Here is a 24,959-nt window from a genome sequence, read left to right as displayed (position 1 = left end):
TATGGGAAAATCCTTTTTTAAACCTTTACTATTGACATGATGTTTTTTATGAAATTCTGAGGCCTCCAGCACATTTCCTATCAATAATTTATCAATCTCATCATTGCCTTGTGCTAGAGGGCCTGGCAGACCAGTATGAGATCGGATGTGAGTTATATATAAAGGATGACTCCTTTTCCTGATTGTATCTTGTAATTGAATAAATAGTGAAGTTAATTCTGAAGCATCAGGGATAAATTCTGCAGTCTCAATATGTAATACCACTCTTTCAGCATACTGAGAGTCAGTTACTATGTTGAGAGGTTCTGAAAAATCCATTAATACCAACAGAATAGCATACAATTCTGATTTTTGCACTGAATTATAAGGACTTTGTACCACTTTACTTAAATTTTCTGATTTGTAACCTGCCTTTCCTTGTTTGTTGGCATCTGTATAAAATGTACGAACTCCAGATATGGGTTTTTGCCGTACAATTCGAGGCAAGATCCAATCAGCTCTCTTTATAAAATCAATTCTGTTGCTTTTGGGATATTTGCTGTTAATTTCTCCCAAAAAATTACTGCAAGCTCTTTGCCAAGGTTCACTTTCTGTCCATAATTTTTCAATGTCCTCCTTAGTTAAAGGTACGACAATTTCTGCTGGGTCTATTCCTGCTAATTGACGAAGTCTCAATTTTCCTTTCCAAATCAAGTCAGAGATTTTTTCCCCATAAGTTTTTAATTTTTTATTTGGTTTATTTGGTAAAAATATCCATTCCAATATAATATCTTCCCTCTGCATTAATATTCCAGTAGGGGAATGCCTAGAAGGTAAAATAACCAAAATGCAATCCAGCTTTGGATCAATACGATCCACGTGCCCTTCATGTACTTTCTTTTCTACCAAGGCCAATTCTTTCTCAGCTTCAGGTGATAATTCTCTTGGACTATTTAAGTCCTTGTCACCTTCTAAGGTTTTGAACAAATTAGTCAGTTCATCATTTTTTACCCCAACAATAGTTCGTAGATGAGAAATATCTCCAAATAATCTTTGAAAGTCATTAAGAGTCTGTAGTCTATCTCTCCTAATTTGCACCTTTTGGGGTCTAATTTTTTGTAGCTCTATTTTATATCCTAAATAATTAATAGGATCTCCTCTTTGTATTTTTTCAGGAGCAATTTGTAATCCCCAGCAAGGCAAAATTTTCTTTACTTCTTCAAACATTCTTTCTAAAGTATCTGCATTTGAGTCAGCTAGTAAAATATCATCCATATAATGATAAATTATAGATTTAGGAAATTTTTTACGTATCACTTCCAATGGCTGTTGTACAAAATATTGGCACAGAGTTGGGCTATTTAACATTCCCTGTGGGAGGACTCTCCATTGAAATCTTTTAACCGGTTGAGAATTATTATAAGTAGGCACTGTAAAAGCAAATCTTTCTCTGTCTTTTTCTTGTAAGGGTATTGAAAAGAAACAGTCTTTTAAATCAATAACTATGAGAGGCCATCCTTTTGGTAACAGAGTAGGCAAAGGAATTCCAGATTGTAGAGAGCCCATCGGCTGAATTACTTTGTTAATTGCTCTAAGGTCTGTTACCATTCTCCATTTACCAGATTTCTTTTTAATAACAAATACAGGAGAATTCCAAGGGCTGGTTGACTGTTCAATATGCTGAGCATTTAACTGTTCTTCTACCAGCTCTTCTAAAGCCTGGAGTTTCTCTGTTGTTAAAGGCCATTGCTGAACCCATACAGGCTTGTCTGTTAACCATTTTAAAGGTAGAGCTGTTGGTATTTTTGGAAGATTATCAGTTGTTGTGCCCTGTTCCTGTATAATATGGATGGCTGGTGACCACTCAAAATAATGCCTTCTAATATTTCTCTCAGAAACATGTGCTAGTTTATGATTTGTTTCTGAGATTGGAGGGATTTTAATCTGAGTATTCCATTGTTGCAACAAGTCTCGACCCCACAGGTTCATAGCTATGTTAGCGACATATGGTTTTAATTTTCCTCTCTGTCCTTCTGGACCTATACATTCCAGCCATCTTGCACTCTGTTTCACTCCAGATAATGTCCCAATTCCTAACAGTTGAACGTTTACCTCCTGAAGAGGCCAAGCTGGATGCCAAAATTCTGGTGCAATTATGGTAATGTCCACACCTGTGTCTACCAGACCAGACAACAAAACACCATTTATTTTTATCGTTAATTTTGGTCTCTGTTCATTAATAGAAGTTTGCCAAAAAATTTTCTTTATGTTTTCTCCTGAATTTTCTATTCTCTCTTTTTCATCATCCTGACCAGCATGATTTATTCCAATAGTCATTTGGTTATTTAATCGCTCAGAGCAGGGATTTCCTCTACAGCTGCAGGAAAGGTTTGAACTGGTTTTGCTATAGGGGCCTGCATGAGGCCCCTCCGGGAGTTTCCCGAAAACTGAGGCAAAGGATTACCCTGTCTGTCCTTTGTTGATCTACATTCGTTGGTCCAGTGTTTTCCCTTACCACACCTTCTGCATACTCCAGAAGGAAGGGGCATTCTGTTGCCATTGTTCCTTGAAGAAACATTGCTTCTAGGATTGACCTGTTTACAGTCCCTTTTAAAATGTCCTTGCTTTCCACACCCAAAACATCTAACACTCCTCAAACCTTTTGAAATTACTTCTCCTACCCACGTATCATGCTCATCAACCTCAACATTAATTGTTTCTCTAATCCAATCTTCCAAAGGTGCAGATCTTGCCCTTAACGGCCTGATTATTCTTTTGCATGCTGCATTCGCATTCTCAAATGCCAAAGCTTCAATTATTGCCTTACTAGCTTCTGATCCTGAGACCATTCTGTTTACTGCTGAAGCCAGTCTTTCTAAAAAATCTGTGAAAGATTCTTTAGGGCCTTGCATAACCTTTGTGAATGACTCATGTTTTTTTCCTGGTTCATCAACTCTGTCCCATGCATTCAAGGCTGCCATTCGACATAAAATTACGGTTTGAACATCATATAAACATTGTGTTTGTATTGAAGCATATTGGCCTTCTCCAATAAGCTGATCCTGACAAACTTGTATTCCTTTATCCCTCCATTGTGTTTCTACGTTTCTAGCTTCCTCCTTAAACCAAGTCAGAAATTGAATTCTCTGGCTGGGTTCCAGAACAGCTTGTGCAAGGTCCCGCCAGTCCTGTGGTATAATCCTATTATATGTTGACCAAGAGTTTAACATTTGCTTTACATATGGGGAATGCATGCCATAAGATACTATTGCCTCCTTAAACCTTTTAAAATCCATCAGTTCAATTGGAGCCCAGATATTTTGTGTAGCCATTTGATCAGGCATCTGCTGTACGGTTACAGGATAAATTAAGGATGATTGTGTGAAAACAGGCTTTCTTTCTGTAACCTTATGATCCAAACTTGAACCAACTTCACTGTTAAAATTAACAGGTTTTTCTAAAGCTGTTATCCTGGCACTTAAATCGACTATCTTTTTAAATAGTAAAATGAGAATAAGCATGGTGATTAACTGCATAATTCCCATAATACTAATCTTTTCATATAGTTGTTCCATTGTCAGACTGCCTAAAATTTCAAACAAAACCCAATTTTCTTCCAATGTACACAGGAAACCCATTTTTTTAAATGTGGAAAAAATTTGTCTTTTAAATAGTTTCCTTTATGACTTACCAAATCTGCGTAGAACAGTAGAAATCCGAGCGAATTTCAAAACAGCCACCTAGAGTCCTAGGTGTAAATCCAGAGAGAGAGAGAGAGAGAGAGAGAGAGAGAGAGAGAGAAACAGAGAGACAGAGAGAAAGCAAGAGAGAAAGCAAAAGCGAAAGCGAAAGTGAAAGTGAAAGTGAAAGTGAAAGCGAAGGGGTAGCCGGCTAAAGCTTAAAGCCAGCCACTTGTTCCCTCTTGAGCCGAGTCAAGGCTTGGCTTTACAGCCAGGGGCCCTGTTTAGCAGGGCAGGCCTGAGCTGTTTGTAGCACTGGCTTTAAGCAAGCAGCTCACAGTCCGGCCTGAGCCCAAGCAGACCTGGGCTGGGGCTAGGGAGCCGGCTGCTCCGGCTAGGGAGCCGGCCCCAAGCAGTTTTTAATGGATTCTTGTCACGTTGGGCGCCAGATGTAGATGTAACCAATCGTATTATTAAAATAAGAAACACAGAGCCAAGGTAAAAGAGAAAAGCCGAGAGGTCAGAGCTCAGAGATAAAACCTTACCTCCTGCAGTGCTCCTAGCTTCCCCAAGAGAGGGAGGTACTTCCTGTGTCCCTGTTTAAATAATCTTTCTGTTCTGCCTTCTCATTGGTTGTAAACCCAACCACATGATTGCCTCATCACTGCCTGTAAGTACCGCCCTCCAGGTCTTAAAGGCGTATGTCTCCAATACTGGCTGTATCCCTGAACACACAGAAATCTACCTAGCTCTTCTAACCACCACGCTCTCACTATGGCTCTAATAGCTCTGACCCCAGGGCAACTTTATTTATTAACATAAAATTAAAATCACATTTCAGTACAAATAAAATATCACCACACCCCTGTGTAGCTAGAGTTTTCCTGCCTTGCCCACAGTCAGGACAAATCTTTGTCACCCGCCAGTCCCACAGCCGCTCAGACCCAACCAAGTAAACACAGAGACTTATATTGTACAAACTGTATGGCCATGGCAGGCTTCTTGCTAACTGTTCTTATAGCTTAAATTAATGCATTTCCATAAATCTACATCTTGCCACATGGCTCATGGCTTACCGGCATCTTCACATGCTGCTTGTCCTGGTGGTGGCTGGCAGTGACTTCCTTCTGCATTCCTGTTCTTTCTTTTCTCCTCTCTGTTAGTCCTGCCTATACTTTCTGCCTAGCCACTGGCCAATCAGTGTTTTATTTATTGATCAATCAGAGCAACACATTTGCCATATAGAACATCTTACAGCACTTCCCCCCCCCTTTTTTTTTCCATAAAGGAAGGCTTTAACCTTAACAAAGTAAAATTACATATAATTTGGGAATTTGGGCATAGCTTCTCTTACTACTTCTGCTGGAGGGGTGTGCTGTATCTTATGGGGACACAAAGAAAATTTTAGGATTATGGAACAGTCCATGAGGCTGTATTGTCTGAGCCAGTTGCCTTCAAACCATTTTGGGTGTTGGGTCATCTGGGCCATGGTGTCATCGGAGACCTTTCACGGGGTCTTGGCTTGTCAAACCTGATGTAACTTAATTTGGAACAAATCCATAGCCTCTGGCTTTCTGTGGGAACAAAAGCCGAGTCTCCTTTCCAAAACAACACATCCTTACATCCAAATTTTGAAGTCAAGGTATCTTTAAAATATACATATTGGTTTAACTCAACATCTTTTACGATCAAATGTTTTTCTGCAGTTAAAAATTCCAAAGACAACACAATCCAGATTCTCTGTGTAATATTCTTTATGTGGCTTATTTTTTAATATTTATTTTATTGTCTCTTTAAAGAGTTCATTTTTTAAAACTATGTATTTGTTTATATAACTGTATATATCACCTTTTTTGTCTCTTTCAAGCCTACTTATATTTTACACACATTGTAAACTATCACATCTGAATCTGTCTTATTGTGAATCTATTGCTTTAAACTGCAGCATTTGTAAGACTGAAAGGGCACTATGGCTGCTGGCTCCGCCCACCTCAGCTTCCCAACATGGCGGTGGTATGTTTATTGCCAGTTCTGGGAGCTATCGTGGGTCTATGCTTTTATCCAAGCAGAGTGTAGCCCAGAAACCTCTTTTTTTTTGTTTTGTTTTGTACTAGCAAAGGCTAAATCTACCATGCAGCTTAATGTGCCACTTGCAGAGGCCTCATTCCCGCCATAATGCAGGTCAAGCTCACACTCCAGGAACCCACAAGTAACTCAAACTGGCAAGCTGCTGCTCATTTGAGAGAGACAATTAGGAAGCTGTTTTTAGCTCCGTTTTAGAATCCTTTCTCAGGTTTTAGGTAGAAACTCTTGCCAACTCGTCGGGCATCATTTGTAGATGTAACCAACCATCTTATTAAATAAGTAACACAGAACCAATGCAAAGAAGAAAGCCAAGAGGTCAGAGCTAAGAGCTAAAAGCTTACCCTTCCTCCTGTGGTGGTCCTACCTCTCCGAACCAGAGCTACTTCCTGTGTAAAGTTTTATATATTTTCTGTTCTGCCTTTCTCATTGGTTGTAAACCCAACCACATGACCGCCTCATCATGGCCTCTCTGTATAGACCTCCAGGTTTTCTATGGTTGGTACTGAGATTAAAGGCATGTGTATCCAATACTGGCTGTATCCCTGAACACACAGTCTTACCTAGATTTGCCTACCAAGTGCTGGGATTACAAGCGTACGCCACCACTGCCCTGCTTTCCTATTGCTTGCTAATAGCTCTGACCCCCAGGCAACTTTATTTATTAACATACAAATAACATTTTAATACAAATAAAATATCACCATACCCCTGTCCACTACAGATTCCTGACAAGACTCAAGGTCCTCAAAATCTGTGGAGATAAAATTAATTCTAACCTTCCCCCACCCCCATCTGCTTGGTAGTCTATTTTTTCTTTCTTTATCCATCCATCTTTGGAGTTCCCCCAATGCATGCTGGAGCAGTGAAGTCTTAATCTGCATGAGTCACCTCTCTGGGGCATGTGGTTTCTAAAAGTGGACCACTGGAGGAAGGATGGAGCTAGCATTTGTAGAGCCCTTTGCCTTAACAGCTTTTCTGAAAACAATACCTCTGTGTTTGAGAGGCTTGAATTGCTTCCATTTAAATCAGCAATCCATTAAATACACACTCCTCCACATGACCTTCAGGACCTTGATGATCTGCTTTTAAGCTTTATTCTGACTCCTTGCTATTTTCCCTGTGCCTCAGCTGCTTGTACCTGAACCATCTTCTAGCTCCCCTAGAGGCCCATATGGTGAGGAATGGTTGGCAGCCTTGCATCAGATGCTGATGGGACTCTGTTACACCATTCACCAAATGTTGTCATTTGGACAAGTTATTTCCTCAGGGATTGTTGAGTCCTCCTTTGTAAATGGGAGAAAAGCATTTAGTTTTCAGAGTTTCTGTGAGATTTAAATGAAGGAGATATAAATAGATTAAGAGGCTTTCTAACATTCATCTCTCAACATCATTAGTTCCCCCTTTGTCCTTAAATATAGACCTTTGATTTTGACATTGTTTGAAAAGTGTGTGTGTGTGTGTGTGTGTGTGCGTGTATGTGTGTGTATGCACAAATGCATGCTGTCTTTCCACTAACAACATTATTTTAATTAGTTTTGTTTTATATATTTATTTTGCCCCTACCACACTAGACAATAAGATTGCCTTCCTCTTTGCATTTCCCCTTCATGGTGTCAATTATCTGCCTCAAATCTACTGGCTTATTGCCTATGGATGGGCCTTTGCTGTTCACACTCTGCAAAGTGCAGATATTGTCAGGATTCAATTTTTAGCAAAAACTTCAGAAATATATACAATTCTACAAGCCACATAGAGACTAGATATGTTTCTCTGTCTGGTGTGTAACAGTATTGTCCTAAGAGCTACATAACTGTGTTTGGTGATTTTGTAATGCAGAAATTGTTTTTCCATTTTACTTCTGACCTGGAACATTAACAAAAGCATGTGAGAAAACTTCAGTGTGATAAGTCATCAGGAGAAATGGTTTCTGGTCATTACTGGTAATGGACCCACAGTAAATTGCTAGAACATTATCATAATCAAGTCTTGATTCTAGAAAATACTTAGCTGGCTGTTACCACAAGCACAACACAAGTCTTCTGTGTATAGGATATAGAAAAACACATAGTATACAAAAAACTCCTAAATTGCAATTTGTAAACTGAAAATAACTATAAAGCATTTTTGAAAATTACTTTAAAAAACTGACTTGTACAAAATTTTAGGTTTTTATTTTTATATCACTGATCCATCTTTAACCTTAGGTGTGTATGGTAGGTGTCATTGTATATGATATCCTTTACTATGTAATGTATCTTTAGTACTTCTAATTTTTTTCATTAAAATGTTTGCTTTCTGTGGATGATATATTGTACACCCTGATAAAGCTGTCCTGGGGATTAAAGAACAGAAAAGCCACTAGATTAGACATAGAGGCCAGACAGTGGAGGCACATATGCCTTTAATCCTATCACTTGGGAGGCAGAGATCCGTCTGGATCTCTGTGAGTTCAAGGCCACACTGGGAACAGAGCCAGGCATGGTGGCATGCACCTTTAATCCCAGTACTTGATATCTCATGCCTTTGCTTGGGAAAGACACACACCTTTTATCCTAGGAAGTGATGGCAAGAAGCAGAAAGGTATATAAGGCATGTGGACTAGGAACTAGAGGCTTTTTAACAGTAGTTCTGCAGAGACACTTTTGGGTGAGGACTCAGAGGCTTCCAGTCTGAGGAAACAAGATAGGCTGAGGAGTTGGTGAGGTAAGATTGGCTGTAGCTTGTTCTATTTCTCTCATCTTCCAGCTTTCACTCCAATATCTGGCTCCCAGTTGTTTTTATTAGTAAGACCTTTTAAGATTTATGTTACAGCTTTCTACTAAGTCTTATTCTAGATATTGAAGATACAATGGTGAGCAATGTATGTACAGCTAATTTGAATTATGCAATGTGTATACATATATGTATATGTTTATATTAAATGTGTGGATTAAATGAAGCTTTGTTAGTTTAGAGACAGAGGAAATTAACTTTTTTAAATTAATAAAAACTATCATTGAATATTGAATTTTACAAACACACATTCCCTTGATTTTAGATATACATCATGACAAGGCTCAGACTCTACACCCTAGAGAAAAACACCAAGTAGTTCCTATGAACTACTTTCAACCACTAGTCAAGTATGCTATCTTCATTAGTCAGTGTTTTGTTTGAATTAAATTTATTTTGAACTGATGAATAAATCATAAAATTGAAAATGGTGATAGGTAACATGCTATTCAAGTACATGTATGTACTCACTGTATAATGTTTAAATCAGGTTAAACATGTCTCTATCCTCAGTTATTGTTTCTTTATGGAACATCCTTTCAATATGATTTCTTCCAACTTTTTGAAATATAAAGTTCACTGATTTTAGTTGTAGTCACGCTAGTCTGCAATAACCCACCAGAACTTGTTTTGTTCCTAACTGTGTCTTAGAACCCATGAATCATCCTCTCCCCATTTTGTCTTTTTCCCAACTCTCCAGTCTCTGGTATTCTGAAATCCACTCCACATTTCACAAGATCAACCTTTGTAAGTTCCAGCATATGAGTGAGTTCATGTGGTTGGCTTGTTTACCTTCCCATAATGATTTCGTGCATATCTATGTTGTGGTAAATGCCTAAATTTTGTAATTGTTATGACTGAGCAGTATTTAGGCATACACAACTTTAAACATTTATGTATCATTAGTCAGTTGTATTGTTTCCTTTCCTTGGTGACTATTAATAGTGGTGTAATGAACACTGGAAAGCAGGTATCTTTTTAATACACAGGTTTTAGTTTCTTTTGGATTTGTGCCCATTGATAAGATTGAAGGACGTTGTGGTAGTTCACTATCACATTTTTGGAGGAACTTCCATACTCATTTCCTTGTTGGTCTTAATGTATATGCTCATCAGTAGTATATAAACATCCCTACTTCTCTAGATCCTTCCTACCAGTTGCTATCTTTAGTTAATCCTATAACATAAACTTACTGGCCTGATAGGATGCCTCATTTTGGTATGGATTTTCATTTCTCCAAATATTACTGATGTTGAGTATTTTTCCTCATACCTGATGGTTATAGGAATGTCTATTCAAGTTTTTCCACAATTACTAACTGGGTTATTTATTACTGGAAAGCTTTTGGAGCTACTTGCTACTTATGTATTTTAGCTATCAGTTCTATAATGTGCATGGTCTCCATTTTTTCCTTTCTATACATCATATAGATAATGGCTTCAATTTGTTAATGAGTACATGGTTTATCCTAACTTCTCTATTCTGTTTGATTGTGTATGTGTCTGTTTTTATATGAACATCATAATGTTTGGTTTAGAAGAGCTTTGTAGTATATTTTTACTTTTTTGAGAGTCAGGGAAAGGGTAAAATGTGGAGAGGATGATTAAGGGGTTCTCCGTCACTGTTTGGAACAAAAGATACCTGTTTTTGGTTTTGGTTTGGTTTGGTTTTGGTTGTACTGTTGTTTTGTTTGGTTCTAAGGAATGCTTGAACTTGTTTTGTTTGTGTTTCTGGTTCCATTTAAATTTCCAGATTATTCTTCTATTCCAAATTCCACTGATATATTGACAGAAATTGTAGTGAATTTTTAATATAACTGAAAAAAATAAAAAAAAAACAAGTTAGCCACACTTACATACCCTTGACAAGATTACCCAGAAACTGGGAAATCAGAACATATTAGTCATTGAGTTTGAACTTTCCTGTATGCCTGCTGTGGTCAGGTACTATATGGTCAGGTACTGTGTAGTCAGGTGTGGTGCAGATGCTCAGTCATGTACTCAGTGAGTATGCTCAAACAGATATCAGACAGCTTCTGACTCTACTTTGTAAAGGGTTTTCCTTCATTTCTTTTCTTCCATTATGCTTTTTCTGCTTCCTGAGAGAATCCCCTTCTCACATCCTTGCATTCTTACATGACATGATAGGTGTGCTTTACAATCTCAAAAGACATACCTGGAACATTCAGTGCAATTGAACTCAGGGCTTTCTGTATGCTAGGGAAACACCCACAAATGGAGCTACATCCACAGCACAAGGAGTTTTTAAAATACATTCTTGATACATTAGGAGCTAGTAACTCAATTTTTCAATGACCTAGATTTTAGACTTTCTCAATATTAGTGTTTCACCTGAATTGAGTACATTAGTGGTCATTTGCTTCTTACCAGTTCCCCATATAGGTTGGGATAGGCAAAATTTCCTGAATTTTTATAATGGCATGTCCCTCTATACAATCTTTCTGTCCATTGTGCCAATTCTTTTTTGCTAGATTTGCTGTTTCTCCAGCTCATTGCCCACAGCTTTGGCATAATATTGAAAGGTAAGGTTTCCAATACTATAACTTTTCAAATCATCAACAATCATTTCTATCTGCATTGAATTTGATTTACCTGAAGTTTACCAAATCTTTAAGAAATTATTTTTGAAATTAAATGTAATTAATTATACCATTTCTTGCTTCCCTTTCCTCTTTCCAACACCTCATATGTACCCTCCCCTTGTTCTCTCTCAAATCCATGCCTTTTTCCTTGTAATTGTTCTCTCTCTCCCTCTCCCTCTCCTCTCTCTCTCTCTCTCTCTCTCTCTCTCTCTCTCTCTCTCTCTCTCTCTCACACACACACACACACACACACACACACACACACACACACTTCCTCAGTCTGTATGATGTTAGAAGTACATGATATCAGGGTTGGCCACTTAGTATTGGATACCCAGTTGACCTTCCCCGAGGAAGACTATTTCTGCAGCTCTCAGTATTTCTTGTTGCCTGTAGTTCTTGTCTAAGATTGAGACCTTTCTTTCCATTTTAGCATGTCTATCGGTGTAACCAGTTTTTAGGGCTTGTTTATATCATTACCTATTGTTTAGATTTTTTTTATTCTTCTCTCATATAATACATTCTGACCATAGTTTCACCTTCTCTACTCCTCCCACTTGTCCCCTTCTCTTTCCCCTTTCCCAGATCCACTCCTCTGTTTCCCTTCAGAAAAGAGCAGACATCCCAGGGATACCAACCAAACACTGCACAACAAGTTATAATAAGAGTAGGCATAAAAGTTCATAGCAAGACTAGATGAGGGAACTTTGTAGGAGGAAAAGTGTCCCAAGAGCAGGCAAAAGAGTCAGAGATGTCCCTGTCCCACACGCTTACTGTTAGGAATCCCAACAGTGAAGAACACCAAGCTACACAACCACAACATACATGCAGAAGACCCAGCAAAGACACATGCAGGATCCATGATTGCCACTTCAGTCTCTGTGAGCTCTTATGAGCCCAGCTTGATTGATTTTCTGTGCCTTATTCTCCTGGTGTCCTCAACGCCTCTGGCTCCTAAGATCTTTCTCCCTTCCCCTTCAGAAAGGTTCTCTGAGCTCTCCCTAATGTTTGGCTGTGGGTCTCTGTATTTACTCCCATCAAATGCTGGATGCTGGATGAAGCCTCTCTGATGACAATTGGGATAGGCACTTACCTGAAGACAACAGAGTATCATTAAGAATCATTTCAGAGACTTACTTTTTTAAATGTCAGTCGTATTTAGTTCTGTCCTGGGTCTCTGGGCTATCCAGCCTCTGATTTCTGGCCATCCAGGCATTGCTGAGCATGGGCTCCTTCTCCTGGCATGGGCCCCAAGTTAGACCAGTCATTGATTGGTCATTCCTACAATCACTGTGCCATCATTTGCCCAGCACATGTTGCAGACAGAACAATGAATGGTAGGTCAAAAGTTTTGTGACTGAGTTGGTGTCCCAGTCTCACCCCTGAAAGCCTTGTCTGGTTACATAAGATGGCTAGTTCATGCTCCATATCCCCCATTACTAGGAGTCCTCTCTAGGGTCACCCTTGTAGATTACAGGGAGTATCCACTGCACTAGATTTCCACATCCTCCACTAAATGCTCCCCAATTCCAGCCATCTCTTCTGGGACTCTCTCCCTCCACTCTCTTACTCCCCATAGATCTTACCATGTTGATACGATTTTATGGTTGTAGCTTTTCTGATGGTAGTAGAAGACACATTCTCACAAAAAAAAACTTGCTGTTCCTCTGGCTCTTATAATCTTTCAGCTCTTTCTTCCTCCATTTTTCCCGAGGCTTAGGTGCAAGAGTTGTATTGTACATGTATCAGGTGGGACTGGGCACCATATCACTACTTTCTCTCTGCACGTTCATGGTTACAGTTTTCTTTAATAGTCTTGATCTGTTTACAGGATAGTTATGTGTTTATTAGATTTGTATTTCTGCATCTAAGTAAAGATGGCTTAAAAATGAATGATAAAGTACATTACAAAGGGTAGGACTGATGAATTAGTCCCCAAATGTTGCTGCTACTCAAAAACATCTGACAACTTGGCATACATTAATAGCAAGAGCAGTGGGAATAACTGCGGCCATTCAACTGAAAAGCTCCATTTAGTAACAAGTTCAAAAATGGGCCATTTTAGAAACTAATAGTTCACATAATGTAAACATTATTTCTGCTTACTGAAAATTTATAAAGAGGAAAATACAAAGTTGCTTTTCAGAAAAGGCTTCATGGATAGTGTTGCATGTTAAGGGACATTTTTTTTTTAAATCCCGAGAGTAGGATTTAGTCTTTTCTAATACCAAGGGACCAATTTCAGTTAGAATATATGGCTATTCTATATTTATGTATAATATATATAATATATGGCATAAATAATATATACATATACATATATACATATATATGTATATATATATATATATATTATGCCAGTATACCACATGCACTATGAACTTACATATCGAGATATATGTTGTAAAATGACATATCTCACATTATCATCAGGCTACAAAGTACTTTGAAAATGAAAAATGTTCATAGCTGCTGTGGGACTGTGAGTTGAGGTGATAGTGTACCTATGATTTCCATTCCAGTGTTAATCAGCTTTTAGCTATCATCCCAAGTATGTTCTCCAGAGATGCTTCAGAGATTTCTCTATTCTGTTTTAACCAGAGATAATAATTATATTGTCTGCATGATGTGTTTGTTCCTAAAATAAGAATATTTCAAGCTAAGAAAGCTTGTATTTTTGGAGAAAACCCTTCTTTGAACTTAATTTAGGTGCATCTCTTTAGAATATTCTGTGCTTTGAATTTCATTTAGAGGACCAACCTGCCTAGAGAATTTTATTTTGAAATCCAGCCTGTCTTTATGTGCTACAGAGCTAATTTAAATTTGTTAAATAATAAGAAACTAATGCCTTACTTGAGATGGGTGACTAATTTAATCCTAACACACTAATGCTGTAGAAGACATTTATCTATTTGTCATTTTTGATCTCTGGGTTTTATTAATATTTCTATTGAAAACAAGATATAAAAATTGGCTTTAGAGGATGGATGGATTAGTGGCTAAGAGAACATATTGCTCTTGTAGAAGATCCAGGCTCTATTCATGGCAACATTAATAGACTGCTCACAACCACCTGTAACCCCACTTACAGGGGTATCCAAAAACCCCTGGCTCCTGTAGGCAATAGCACTCACCTGTACATACCCACACTAAATTTTTTTTAAAAGCCTTTGATAGGAAGACTGTGTTTTAGAGATAATTTAGGCACAATGGCTCTTTCCCAAGTTTATAAATATACACATACCAACTGAGTCTATAGCTTCCTTCTATTTATTGGCACCTTCACAGTGGCAGACTTAAGGAAGTTGAACAAAGGCTAAATGAAGTAGAAATGAAATAACTAGACTATGTGATTTTAAAATAAAGATTTTCAAACTTTTTTTAGTTACAGAGTAATAAAATTTAACCAGAGAATTCTCCAATCTTACAATTGGACTCATGTAGTAGGTGGATGTTTTCAATCATTGAGTAATATCAATTGGGGATATTATTGTTATTTATTTAACATGTAAATCTGTGTTCAATGTTCTCTGACCAATTCATTTGTTTAGGTTCAAGCAAAACTGCTTAAGATTTAAAGGACTGAATCTTTTATCTTTTAACTGACTACATTTACCTCTAACACATATGACCATGAAAATGAAGCTATATAACCATAGCCAAGCCAAAACTCAGTTCAGAGGAGATGGGTGTGGTATGTTGTGGTATGGTGTGGTATGGTGAGGTGTGGTGCGGTGTGGTGGTGGTGTATGGGTGTGTGTGTGTGTGTGTGTGTGTGTGTGTGTGTGTGTGTGTGTGTGTTCTAGCTCAAAGCTGCTTTATTATAATATCTATCTGGATTCTTTTTAGAAGTTCCTCAATTGTCTTACACTTTCCCTGAAACAAATTTTTAGGTGGCAATCAGGAAAAGAAATATTAGAAAGTTCAATTTTGTTGTGGTGGCTTGAGATGAGAGTATTATCTATACCTAATCAAGCACCCCACACATTCAGAAAGATCTCCTCAAGCCTGAATGAGGATGCTGCATCCAGAGTTTCAGTGTTACACTCTGTCTTGCATTGAGTCCAAAGGCATCTGTTTATTATTGCACTCTTTTACTACAAGTGTTGACAGGGACTCTAACCCATCTGCAATTTAAGAGGAAGAGAGTAACTTCAGTGAAATTGCATGTCTAACTTAGGAATTATGGTTCCAGCTTCTGCTAAAAGCTGAAACAGCTTGTAATATAATGCCTATTGAATCTCTTTCACTTTGTATCTCATTACACTTCATCTTTTTTTCATGTAAAAGAAAAAAAGAGCAATTTCCATCACTCTTTAAAAGAAAATGATGGAAAATGCAAAGCATTGTTTTGAGATAGTTTACATGAGACCCTACCAAGGTTCAGTGAAAACCAGGAAAAAGTCAGGCATATGTTCTCTTTCCCTCACCTTTGAACTGGACATTCAATATCCATGCTAACAGATATTTCCAGAAAAGACTAAATGAGGGAGAACGATCCTCACCTGACTGAGATGCACCTTTCAATGGGTGGTCTATGTGTAGAGAGGCCCAGAGAGAAAGGAGTGCCTTTGCCTCTTGCTGGTGGCCGTGCCTATCCCTGTTGATGTTTTTGCCGACGGAAGACACCAGGTTCTTCCCTTCCAGCATGCACTGAAGACAAGCAAGAGTAAATTACTGAAGCAAGACCAACAAATACTGCAGACTCTCCAAGAATTTTCTGGGATCTTAGCCCCAGATTGAGACTGCTGAGGCGTCAGCCTTTTAAAATGAGCGGCTACCAGGTTCTCGGCTTCTCCAATGTTCGCATGACCATTGTTATTTTACTGAATCCCTTTTGTATAAGACTACATAGTAAATCCACTTTCATAACACACACACACACACACACACACACACACACACACACACACATACACATATAAGCTCTAAATAATTTTTTGTAATATAATTTTTTTAAACTTAGTCATTTACATTTCACTGGTTCTAGTAGATGAAAGACAAATAGACAAATACAGAATAGAAGAATGATCAGGAAAGACTACACTTGCTGGGATATTTTCATCTCTTGGATTAGCATACCACTGGAGTCATTCTCAAGAAGTCTGGAATAAGAATGTCTTTTTCTGAGATTTTCCCTAAGGCCTCTGCACCCTGGCAGTACAGTATAGGAAAGGAAAGGTTTTGTAGTTACCTTCAGGCCATGGATACCATAACTCCGTGCAGGATGAGAGTCAAAGTAATATAGCTGGGGCTTCCATTGGATTTAATTTATGTTTTGTACTTCTTATTATGAATGTCCTTAAGTTTTCTCACTATTAATTCAGTGTGGTTAAAATTTCCATTGAGGATTTTTGTGGGAGTTAAATGTATCTATCTGCTCTGTGACATTTCATAGGAAAACATGGACAAACACCTGTTTACCACAGATGGAAACTTGACACCAGACCAAAGAAATGATTTTACTCGTCTACCCAGTTTATTTGGTTAATTCCAGAAGGATATGCGTTTCAGGTGGCCAGGGTCTATGCTGTCTGTATACAGATTCTGTGTTTTATTCAAAGAATTGAAATAAACACATGAAGATTGCAAAGTACTAAGGGTGCTTTATTCCAACCAATGCAACAATACAGATTAAGAGGGGAAATATTGTGAAAATTTGCAGCATACCTCATGAGTTAAGGTATTCACAGTTTCCAGTTGTTGATGGGGGTTTCCATCTATAGGACTCAAGAGAAGGAGGCACTTGATTGCCAAGAGTGTGGTATGGGTGGTTTTCTATTTTGATTTATGGGTTTGGATTAGGTTGGCACTTGCTTACTGTGCATGTCCTTCCCATGATGAATATGCTTTTAATTATATGCATGCCCAATTATATATAGGCATAACATGGTAAACAGGAAATTCTCTCTAACTGTTCATATGAGGACACAGTTTTGCCTTATTGTGCATGCATCTAAAACCATTCTAGACTAGACTAGCCCATTATCCAGAGTCCCCAGACTATGTTACTGTATGTATTGGAATAGAAATGGTTGTAGATGAATTTATAAACAGTCTTATTAAATAAGAAACACAGAGCCAAATACAGGGGTCCAAGCTGTAGCGATCAGAGCAATAGCCACCAACTAACCTTAGCTCACCACGTCGCCGCAGCTTCCCAAGAGAACCTCTTCCTGTCTAACCTGCGCCTTTATTGCCTTCCTGTTCCACCTTCTCATTGGCTTTAAGCCCAGCCACTTTACTTCCTCGTCCCTGCTTGTCCATAAAGACCTCCAGGTCTCTATGGTTGGTACTGGGATTAAAGGCGTGTGTCACCATGCTTGGCTGTGTCCTTGAACACACAGAGACTCTGCCTCCCATGTGATCGGATTAAGGGCATGTATTACCACTGCCTGACTTCTGTTTATGGCTGACTATGACCTCTGATCTCTAGGCAAACTTTATTTATTAACACACAAATAAAATATCACATTTCAGCACAAATAAAATATCACCACAAATGGTACATTATCAAGAGGCTGCCAAGGATTTAAACTAGTGTTTAAAATAGTAATACCTACAGCTTCCAGCAGGTGGAGGTCACAGGTTGCTAACAGCTGCCAGGCATGTTGTTCAGAGGTATGTATATAGTCCAAGCCAAGTGGAGTTCCAGATTGCTATATTATTCCTTATGTCTGCTTACCTCATAGATGGAGAGTTGCTTACAATGGTATTTTGACTTGAAAGTAGCTGGATCACCAGCATTGGGGATGACTAATGAAATCTGCATCTCTGTAGGTCCTTGTACCAACAACTCATACAAAACTGCGCTGGCTGGATAAAGCCCCCTTCCTGTCAATTATTTACTGCTTTCATAACCTTGAGCATGGGCTGTGCAAATCTTGTAAGTTTATTTGCTTCCAAAGCCCTATTAAGCTGTCAGTACTTCCTAAGTACTGTGAATTTCATTTTCTTCCCAAGTCTCATAAGCCCCTCCACTGTCCAGGAGGGAATGTTTCAGTCTGAGGAAATAGATACACAACAGCATCGACTATCATGCAGAAATGGAAGACCTATTTTATAGCCAAAGAGCAATCAATAAAATTGACCACACTAACAGACTTAAACTGAACTAACACAATATTTAAGATCAGAAACAGCTCAAAGATATCTACTTTTACTATTCCTGCCCAATATTTTATAAGAAATCATAGAAAATCCAGTGAGAAAATGAATGAAGCTAAAAGAATTCAATCATATAAGTGAGAAATAAAACTAATCATACTTATCAAGAGTAAGTAATGTAGTAAAGTGACAATTAAAAACCTGTTTCTGATGTTAATAACCAAATTTGAGAGTTCACTGGATTGAGTCCTCATCCTCTGAAGAACAGCAAGTGTCCTTTACCATTGAGCAAACATTCCAGGCCCTGTAAATTTTCTATAAATGAAATATAATTGAGATCAAGTTGATGTATGTATTATTTATCAACAAATGTATGGCCTCTGAAAGAAAAATACTGGAAACTATAAAGCTACCAGAAAAAAAATAGCTTTCAGGAAAATATCCTTCACATTGACCTTGACAATGACATTCTTGATATTACATCAAAAATTTAGATAACAGAATCAAAAATAAATAAACATAGCTGAATTTACAACAACAATTTGGTAGCATAATTCACAATCAGAAAAAGCTGAACGCAATCCCAATATCATTCAGTTGAAAAGTAGATGAACAAATCATAATTTATCTACACAGTAGAGTGACTACAAAATATAAAAAGTAATAGATTGCAAAAATCAATTCAAAATCAGACAAAGACCTTAATGTAAGATCTAAAACTGTGTAAGGAAAAACACTTCACAATGTAGACATGGACAATGACTGCTGAATAGGACTCCAGTAGCTCAGGAAACATACCAAGAATTGGCAAGTCAAATTACATTAAATTAAAAAGCTAGAGTAAAACAAAAGAAACAATTACCAGAATGAAGAGATGTCTACAAAATGGGAGTCTTTGCTAATTTATATGCACTGTAAAGACAGCAATCATGTCTGAAGCACATGACTCTCTTGTTCTAGCGAGGATATTAAAGATTGTTCTTTCTCTCTTTGGTTACTCTTTTGTATTTGTTGAGATTCAGATGTCTGCATTTGTGTTAGTCTCTTTCCGAATTTTCTATTCACCTGACAACAGATCAACAAACTGAAGATCTAAACACACACACACACACACACACACACACACACACACACACACACACACACACACACACACAACCCAACAAATAGATAAATGAGCAAATGAACTGAAAAGACAGTTTTCTTTTTTCTTTTTTTTTAAGATTTATTTATTATGTATACAGTATTCTGCCTGCACACCAGAAGAGGGCGCCAGATCTCATTACAGATGGTTGTGAGTCACCATGTGGTTGCTGGGAATTGAACTCAGGACCTCTGGAAGAACAGTCAGTGCTCTTAACCTCTGAGCCATCTCTCCAGCCCCAAGACAGTTTTCTTAAAGGAAGCTCGAGTGAATGTGGTTGTGCATGCTTGTAATCTTAATGCTTGAAAGACTGAGGCAAAGGGATCATTAGGTGGACTACTTAGCAAGACCCTACATTTGACTACTTAGCACAAAAATAACAAAACAAACATACAAAAATACAGATGACTAATATATGGCTTCAGAGCAATACAAATCAAAATTACAGGAAGATTCCATATTATGCCTGCCAACACAGCAACATTAGGAAACCAAACAACAGTAAATGCTGGCCAGAATATGAAGGAAACCCTAACACAATGCTACACTGTTTTCTCCAATATGTGGAATCTAGTAATTTCTTTAAATGACATGAAAATAGACATGAAAATGGAATTGGTACCATTTGAAAAGAGGAATGGAAGAGAGATAGGAATAAGAGAAGATAATAAATTGGTAAATAATATCAACATATACTATATACTTTATGAAATTGCCAGAATCTATTATTTTATACAGTTAATATACAGAAATAGAAGTATGAAAGCAACGGCTTTTTCATACTCACAGAAGTACATCCTCAAATATATTTTACTATGGAAAGAATGTAACACTGAAAGATATGGTGTGATTACTATTACATGGCAGTCTCAAAATTGAAAGCTAGAGATAAAAATTATATAATAATGTATTTTATGTGTGTGTATACATGTGATATGGTGTATACCTCAGTATGCATGTGCATTCACCTGTACATGTATGTGCCTATTGAGAGGTTGATGTTGCAAGTCTTTACAACTTCCTACAATCTTTTGTTGTTGTTGTTGTTTTGCTTTATTTTAAGATAGGATCTATCACTGAACTTGTAGTTTAGGCTTTACTGGCTGACCAGCAAGTCTCTAGGATCCACCTTTCTCCAAATGTATCCTCCCCTTGTACTAGAGCTACAATACACACTGGAGCTCCTGGCTTTTATGTGGGTGATGGAATCTGAATTCAGTTCCTCATGGTTACATGTCAAGCACTTTGAGCACTTAGCTGAGACATATTTCTAGCTCAAAAGCCATCACCATCTTAATCAGAATATCTGTGATTACATGCAAAATAACCCTATGATTAAACAAAATAACTTTCCATCATAGGGTGATATAATGAGGACCCTTAGACCCTCACCTGAATTCTAGCCACTTCCTCCTGGCTTTCCTCACATAATTCTGCCACAACTTTATGTGGTCTCAGAAGGTGATGGATTATGAAGAGTTAACTGAAGAGGGACCTCTATTTATGTAACTATAAAAAAGTTGGCATCCACTCTGAAATATAACTTTGCAGTGATGTGACAACTTTGAGGTCATCTGTCCTCCTGTATGTAATTCGCTCGCCATGCTCCTATAATTATGCACTAAATCATTTCATCATTTCATAAAGCTACACTGGATGGGATCATTAGTTTGTTCTAACCTTTGTGCCCTATCTAGGGTGAGTAGACATTTATTCACATCTCCCCAGGAAAGTTTACACAACAATGTCAAAACTCACCTGTATACCAAAAAGTGAATTTCATTTTTGTAAATCAAAACTAAATAAAAGAAAACAAAGAACCAAGAAAATTATCCCATGGAATGCACATGGATTTTAATGAGACCAGAAAATACTTAGCAAAAAGATTCAGTTTTAGGTTAAAATAACTCAGAACTGAAAAACTTCGTAATTTATCTGACAAGCACAAAGTATAATGTTTAAAATATGATTTGAAAGATGAAGGATCAAGTAATATTAAAACTAAAAAATGACTTTCTATAAAGAAAGTGATAAATCCATGGGAGTTTATTTAGGAGTATTATAGAAATTTATTAAGGTAAATTGAGGAAATATACTCATGAATACAGAACAGAGTAGACAGCTGAAGTCATCCTCTGATCTGATGGGGAACAAATCCACCTTGCAAGCAGGAGCAGGGAGAAGGGGCATGTGACCCTTCTCCCTCTTCTTTTAAGCTGTCACTTACAATGGCTGATTGATTAATGTATTTGGCAATACATTAACCATCATTTCTACAACATAATTATTGAACAACGACAATGAATACTATTTGTCTTTGTTACATATTCTCTCTTAAAAGCTGATTTAATTTTTAAAATAACATGCAGTAGCAGCAACTGAGATTTTACCATTTTAGACTGGTTGAAAAATAATTGAGACATTTTCTTTTAGCATTAGTAGAATAAGTTTCCCCATGCATGAACACTTGAAATTAGTTTTTTCCACTTTTGAAATATCAAGCTGTATTCCAAAGCAGATGTATAAATTTCCAGCCTTTGGCACAGCGTGGCAAAGCCCACACACAAGAACAAGAGCAGCAGGTGGCAAGAAGTGGGAAGTTGTGTGACTACAAATGTTCAAGAGAGGCTAAAATATAGAACAGGTTGTGCCCCGATACAAGCACTGCTTACACTAGCCACAATGTGTTTGGGCTCATATTCTATGCATCAACAAAATTGCTTCTAGCTGAATTATTGCTTTTACCAATAGTGTGTGTATATGAACATGATTGGCTCAGATTTCTACCATTTATGTGACATTATACCTGTGAGACATGGGTCTCTGGAGAAGTCCCCACTTCTACAGCGAAGTGTAGCATGGGTTCTCTTATTGGGTTCAAGTAACTCAAGCAGAACACAAATGCTTTTCTTGAAGTCTTTGGAATGAAACAGCCTGTGCTGCCACATTCCTCCTGGCAATAGCACAGATTCTGCAACTTTGCAGCTTGTCAGAAGCACTACTAGATTTTACTCTTGTGTCCTAATCTGAACCCAAGATGTGTTCTCATTAGTATCCATTTCCATAAAAATACAGAAACCCCTGGGCCAGCATAGACAAAAATAAAAACATATCGAATGAGGTGTGGTAGACACAAATACAGTTTTTATATTGAAGTTTACAAGATATTTGAAGAGTGTATTAGCATGACCTGGGTTAAAAGAGTTACAACTGATTTTCATATCTTAGCCACAGTGCTGATAGCAAAAATCAAATATTAAATGTGATAAACAGATACTGCGACTGAGAAATTTACACTGAATGATTATTCAAAAATGATCTGTTTTTAGCTAACCTCATACAGGAGTCAGTTTGGCAGCAAAATCTTAAAGATATCTTGTCCATTCTGGTGAAGATTCACAAATTATCTTGGGTTACAACCCAGGAGCAGATCAACGGTCATACATTTTAGACAAACATGGTTAGATGATAATCTTTCATCAGAAACTCTGAATGCTGAAGTTCCTTCAATGGTTACTATAGCCATTCACCTGTAACTTTCTGCATGAGGCTAGCCTATGCTACATTAATAGCAGAAAATGTCCATGGTTTCAGGGACGATAGGGAGATAATTTGAAGAGTATACTTACACTTATGATATACTCAATATCACTTGTGATGCCAGTAATAACCAGACTGTCTCTAATTGGTGTTCCCTTAAATTCCAAAAATATTGCCATTCTTTCTCCCAGCCATTCACCTGTAACTTTCTGCATGAGGCTAGCCTATGCTACATTAATAGCAGAAAATGTCCATGGTTTCAGGGACGATAGGGAGATAATTTGAAGAGTATACTTACACTTATGATATACTCAATATCACTTGTGATGCCAGTAATAACCAGACTGTCTCTAATTGGTGTTCCCTTAAATTCCAAACAAGAAAGACTTAGATGGTATATGAAAAACAGCATGTAGTATGCATTCTTTACTCTTATGTCAGCCCTATTATATTAAAAGCTTAACCAGGCAGTTCAGCATGAACATTTACTCCCATTTATTGTCCTCAATCAGAATATTTTCTGTGCTGGTGTCATACCTGGGCTGGTGGTCCTGGGTTCTATAAGAAGGTGGGCCAACCAAGCCATAGGAAGCAAGCCAGTCAGCAGCTCCCTTCCATGGCCTCTGCATCAGCTCCTGCCTCCAGGATTCTGTCCTGTTTGAGTTTCTGTCCTGACTTCATTCAGTAATGAACAGCAATGCTGAAGTATAAGCCCAAATAAATCCTTTCCTCCCTAACTTGCTTTTTGATCATGGTGTTTCATTGCAACAATAGAAACTCTAAGACATTCACTAATTTTCAGATTTTCACCTCTTTTTTTTTTTTTTTTCAAGAGTATAATGAGTCCTTTATTAGCCAGTGGCCAAGTGAAGTCTAGTGCCTTGGGAAAATTTTATAGTAAAGCAAGAGTTTTAAAAGTAATATGACTGCATAAGTCCCAGGATTCAAACAGCCAACTCATGCAACGAGCCCAGGACCTGGCACCAATGCACAGCTGCCTCCCAAACAGATCAAGCCAAATGACTGTGTCACCCGTTCAGGGGGCCTGATCCAGTTGGGGGCCCCTCAGCCTTTGGTTCATAGATCCTGTGCTTCCATTCATTTGGTTATTTGTCCCGGTGCTTTATCCAACCTTGGCTTCAACAATTCTCACTCATATAAACCTTCTTCTTTCTCACTAATTAGACTCCCAGTGCTCCACCAGGGGCCCAGCCGTGGATATCTGCATTCAGATTCCTCAGTCCTTGGATGGGGTTTATGGCACCACTATCTGGGTGTCTGGCCATCCCATCACCAGAGTAGGTCAGTTCCTGCTGTCTCGCGACCATTGATTTTCACCTCTTATTCACTTAAGTCATGAACTACCACTTTCTTTTAACATAGGAGACTGTCCCTTAAGCATTTCTTTTGGGGATCCTCTTTCAACTATTTTATTGTCTTAATTAACATAGAGGCAGCCACTGAAAATGTCTTATGACCTATAGAAGCTTTGAAATAATAAACATATACATTTTACATAAAAACCTTATTTTTTCATTACACAGAAAATAAATACTAATTTAACTTTACTACATAAAAGTAGCTTTGTTTCTAGGAACTCTAAGTAAAAGGAAGATTCAGAATGGGAGGCAAAAAGAAATTGAACTGGGCTATGATAGCAAAAAATGAAAAGGGGTCTATATTCTGAAAACTTGAAATACTTGGATGTAGGACCATAAAATGCACCTAATGCTTGGTAGAATGATAAAAATTCACTTAGGAAAATATACATGATAAGAACCACTAATAAACTGTCAGTTTTGCTTTGAGATAGCTTGCTTTAAATAAATCTTTTACTATGAGTTTTGGAGTCTTGAATTTGTAAGCTTACCACTTAGTTTCAGTTTTAAATTTATACTTGGTGGCATAGTATTAATATTCATTACCATTTTAAAGAGCTGGCTACTAACACAACTATTGGTAACTATTGAATCTGTGTTGCTCAGGATGGGGAGGGAAGAAAAAAAGGAGGGAATAAGATAGCATGGGATGGGATGGGATAACATGGTAT

General features: G+C 37.7%; 1 pseudogene across 1 annotated transcript in view; it reads left to right on the top strand.

The window, feature by feature from the left end:
• Window positions 1–24,959, top strand: part of LOC143272642 (anoctamin-3-like) — a 138,113-nt pseudogene that overhangs the window by 41,832 nt on the left and 71,322 nt on the right. The gene's annotated exons all lie outside the window — the stretch shown is intronic.

Source organism: Peromyscus maniculatus, chromosome 4, assembly GCF_049852395.1.
Source record: "Peromyscus maniculatus bairdii isolate BWxNUB_F1_BW_parent chromosome 4, HU_Pman_BW_mat_3.1, whole genome shotgun sequence".
Taxonomy (NCBI): Eukaryota; Metazoa; Chordata; class Mammalia; order Rodentia; family Cricetidae; genus Peromyscus; species Peromyscus maniculatus.
This window is presented reverse-complemented; position numbering and strand designations above follow the sequence as displayed.